Source organism: Theropithecus gelada, chromosome 1 (assembly GCF_003255815.1).
Source record: "Theropithecus gelada isolate Dixy chromosome 1, Tgel_1.0, whole genome shotgun sequence".
Classification (NCBI taxonomy): Eukaryota; Metazoa; Chordata; class Mammalia; order Primates; family Cercopithecidae; genus Theropithecus; species Theropithecus gelada.
The window spans coordinates 207,629,422-207,634,533 of record NC_037668.1 but is presented as its reverse complement, the minus strand read 5'-3'; positions in this window follow the sequence as shown (position 1 = coordinate 207,634,533).

Sequence of the window (5,112 nt, the reverse complement as noted above, 5' to 3'; positions counted from 1 at the left end):
ATCAAGGAATAACCAAACCTTGATACATACCCCCAAACCAGAAATAGCCTTAGAAGCCCCACTCTGGGTTCAGATTGGGCTGCACCTTGTTTAGACCAATTATTTTTCAGTCTTTTTTAATTAAATATTTTTAGAATTCTCAGTCTCATCTTAGTGTCACCAGGTTACACAGACCTATTCAACACTCTTTTAGCCCATGGCTGTTATGGTTTTATGATGCTGTAATGGTTAATAGAAAATGTTATTAACCTGAAATATGAACTTAGTGTTGAACATCACAGAGTTCTAGGAACCCATGCACCATGGGGAGGTCCTTAGCAAGAATGAGTCTGGAGCCCTAAACCAGCTTTAACTATTCATGGAGAGTTGGCCAGCTTTAGAAAACCCAGGAATTGCCCCTCTATGAAATTTTGCCTGGGTTGATAGGTGCAGCAAACCACATAGCACACGTTTACCTATGTAACAAATCTGAACATCCTGCACATGTACTCTGGAACTTAAAAAAAAAAAAACAGAAGAGAAAAAAAAAGAAATTTTCCCCAGCATCCAAGCCCTCTCCAGATTAACTCCTACTGTAGACCTTTATACCTTTGACCCTTAAACTAAAGGCACCTCCCTGGCAAAGCTACACCTGAACACATAGCAGGCTTGCCCTTTGGGATGACTAAAGAACCTGGAAACAGGGAGGAAAAGTGCAGGGGTGTCTACATCAGGGAGAGAAGCATTGGCAAGGCCAAAAAAGCGAGGAAACCTTTTCTTTGATGCCAGCTGTGAGATGAGGTCTTGAAAGGAGGATGGCAAATGCCGTGAAGCAACCCAGGACGGGGCTGCAGTCAGATGCAGGGGATTTAAGACCCTGCCACAGGTGGGACCCCACCTCTGGGTGCAGCCACCACTGATGGTGGCCCTAGGAGAAGTATGTGGAAGAGTTATGTGGCAGGAAGGGGCCCACATTTTTCTTACTATTTTCTTATTATGATTTTCTCTGGATCTCCTTTAACTTCTGATTGGCTCTAGGATATGGATCAGTTTAAATTTTCCTGGTGAAAGTAAATCCTCCAAAATCATAAACACTTATGTTGAAAGTGCCCCAGGTGCATTTTCCTAAGGCAACCCTAAGTATACTCGGCCCTCAGTATCCACAAGTGCTGCAGTCATGGATTCAAACAACCATAGGTCAAAAACATTAGGAAAAAAGCAAAAAAAAAAAAAAAAAAAAAAGTGTAAATAACAATAAAAAATAATACAAATTAAAAATGCAATGTAACAACTGTTTACATAGCATTTACATTGTTTTAGGTGTTATAAGTCATATAGAGATGATTTAAAGTAGACAGAAGGATGTGAGTAGGTTATATGTAAATGCCATGTCATTTTACATAAGGGACTTGAGCCTCCTCCTGGAACCAATCCCCTATAGACCCCGAGAGACGACTTCATTTTGCAAGTAGTATCTCCCTAACATTCCTTAAGACAGAAAAGCAAGCTGGGGAAACTATGATTTCCCATTTTTCATTGTGGAAACTGTCCTGTGAATGTGATTTATTGGAAGTGGTGGGAGAGTCAGGAATGCTAGCTTGCCAACCATTCATTCTACATATTTCTTTCATACCAACCATGGGCCTTGGCGTGCACCATCTTGGGAAGGATGACAGAAGGGACTCATACATTTCTAAAGGCCGCAGCAGCAGCCTTTGAAGGCAGCTCATCTGGGCAGCCCAGTGGCTGGGCATCCGTGTGGATCCTCCAGCTGACAAAAGCTAATGGGCTTGTGATAGAGACTGGGAGGCAGTGAAGGAGAACATGAAACCTGCCCAACAGACCACATCCCTGGACAGAGGCAAACATGGTGTGTCTAGGCCATTTCAACGGCAGGGTTAAAAAATATGCTTTCAAGGGTCCTTATTGGTAAAGTTGCCAATCAGAGACTCAACAAAAGTTTTTCTCTTTGGCAACCAAGTCCTCACCCACACCAGAGACTGTGTGGCATTAAAAACGGCACAACCTGGAGTACCAGTGTTTGGCCTCTCTGCAAGTACTGCGATGGCTCAGCTAGGAAGAGAGTCCTTGTGCATAGCCACTCTCACAGTGAGAAAGATCATTTTTACGTTTCTGTGTAGAGTCAGTTCACCCCAAAGGTGTAGCTGGTTGTTCAAAACAGCCTGGGAGCATCCCCCTCTCTCTTGCTCCCTTCTTCATTATGTGGCACACCAGCTTCCCTGCCTTTTCTGCTACAACTGAAAACTTCCAGAGGTCCTCAGAAGAAGCAGAGGCTGGTGCCAAGCTTCATGTACAGCCTGAAGAACCAAATAAACCTCTTTTCTCTATAAATCATGAAGCCTCAGGTATTTCCCTGGCCTGAGTGCCCTCACAACACCAAAGTGGGTGATTCCTGCCTTATCCTACGAGAGGGGCAGTAGGATGGTTCAAAGCATACGAGATGGAACCATAAAGCCTATATTCAAAATCCAAGGTATCCACTAGGGTGACCTTGAGGTTAAACTCTTTCTGCCTCAGGTTCACTGTTTGTAAGGTGGAGAGCAGTAATGGTAGCCAACTCATGGGCCAATTAACTTAATGAGCGAATGCATCTCAAGCTCTGAGACCAGTGTCTGGCTGATACAAGCACTCAGTAAACACTGCTAATAGTAGTACTTCCAATTAGCTAATTAGCCCTGTCTTTTCATGTAAGGATTTGTGGGTTTTTTTTTTTTAACTTTTATTTAAGTTCAGGGGTAGTTATGCAGATTTGTTATATAGGTAAACTTGTGTCCTGGGGGTTTGTTCTACAGATAATTTTGTCACCCAGGTATTAAGCCTAGTGACCACTGGTTATTTTTCCTGATCCTCTCCCTCGTCCCACCCTCCACTCTCCGATAAGCCCCAGTGTGTGTTCTTTCCTTCTATGTGTCCGTGTGTTCTCATCATTCAGCTCCCAGTTATAATTGAGAACATGTGGTATTTGGTTTTCTATTCCTGTATTAGTGTGTGAAGGATAATGGCCTCCAGCTTCATCCAGGTTCCTGTAAAGGATATTATCTCATTCTTTTTTATGGCTGCATAGTATTCTATGGTGTTGATATACCACATTTTCTTTATCCAGTTTATCACTGATGGGCATTTATATTGATTCTGTCTTTGCTATTGTGAATAGTGCTGCAATGAACATATGCATGCATGTGTTTTTACAACAGAATGATTTATATTTCTTTGGGTGTATGCCCAGTAATGGGATTGCTGGGTCAAATGGTGTTTCTGTCTTTAGGCCTTTGAGGAATTGCCAGACTGTCTTCCCCAATGGCTGAACTAATTTACACTCCAACCAACAGTAAATAAGCATTCCTTTTTTCTCTGCAACATCACCAGCATCTGTTGTTTTATTTACTTTTTAATAATTGCCATTCTGACTGGTGTGAGATGGTATCTCATTGTGGTTTTGATTTGCATTTCTCTAACGATCAGTGATGTTGAACTTTTCTTCATATGCTTATTGGCCACATGTATGTCTTCTTTTGAAAAGCGTTCCTTCATATCCTTTGCCCACTTTTTAATGAGGTTGTTTGTTTGTTTTTTTTTCTTGTAAATTTGTTTAAGTTCCTTATAGATGCTGGATATTAGACCTTTGTCAGATGCATAGTTTGCAAAAATTTCCTCCCATTCTGAAGGTTGTCTTTTTACTCTGCTGATAGTTTCCTTTGCTGTACAGAGGATCTTCAGTTTAATTAGATCCCATTTGTCAATTTTTGCTTTTGTTGCAATTGCTTTTGGCATCTTCATCATGAAATCTTTGCCCATTCCTATGCCCTGAATGATACTGCCTAGGTTGTCTTACAGGGTTTTTATAGTTGTGGTTTTACATTTAGGTCTATACTCCATCTTGAGTTAATTTTTGTATATGGTGTAAGGAAGAAGTACAGTTTCAGTCTTCTACATGTGGCTAGCCAGCTATCCCAGCACCATTTATTGAGTAGGGAATCCTTTCCCTATTGCTTGTTTTTGTCAGATCAGATAGTTGTAGGTGTGTGGCCTTATTTCTGGATTGTCTATTCTATTCCATTGGTCTATATATCTATTCTTCTACCAGTACATGCTGTTTTATTTACTGTAGCCCTGTAATATAGTTTGAAGTTCAGTAAGGTGATGCCTCTAGCTTTGTTCTTTTTCCTTAGGATTGCCTCGGCTATTTGGGATCTTTTTTGGTTCCATATGAATTTAAAAATACCTTTTTCTACTTCTGCAAAGAATCTCAATGATAGTTTTATAAGAATAGCTTTGAATTTATTAATTGCTTTTGACTGCATTGCCATTTTTATGATATTGATTCTTCCTATCTGTGAGCATGAAATGTATTTCCATTTGTTCGTGTCATCTCTGGTTTCTTTGAGCAGTGTTTTGTAGTTCTCCTTGTAGAGGTCTTTCACCTCCCTGGTTAGCTGTATTTCTAGTTATTTGTTCTGTTTGTGGCAATTGTGAATGGGATTGCATTACTTATTTGGGTCTTGGTTTGACTGTTGTTGGTGTATAATGTGATTTCTGCACATTGATTTAGTATCCTGAGACTTTGCTGAAGTTGTTCATCAGCTTAAGAAGCTCTTGGGCTCAGATTATGGGGTTTTCTAGATATAGGATCATGTCATTTGCAAACAGGAATAGTTTGACTCCCTGTCTTTCTATTTAGATGTCCTTTATTTCTTTCTCTTGCCCGATTGCCCTGATCAGGACTTCCAATACTATGTTGAACAGGAGTGGTGAGTGAGGGCATCTTTTTGTGTGCCAGTTTTCAAGGGGAATGCTTCCAGCTTTTGCCCATTCAGTATGATGTTGGCTGTGTGTTTGTCATAGATGGCTCTTATTATTTTGAGGTATGTTCCTTCAATACCTTCATGAACGGGTTTGAATATGAGAGCCCTGACACCATCGATCCTAGAAAGTCTTAGAATATAACCAAGTGAGTCTAAAATTTTCTCTTGTACAAAGTGAAACCAGTTTAGGTTTTTATTTTATTTTTTTTGTCAAAATATTTTGTGAAATTACTGAGGTCACTGACTCTTTGTAAATAAAAGCTTTTAACAAATTTTATGACACTTCCATAGACTTAGGACTCCCTAGACC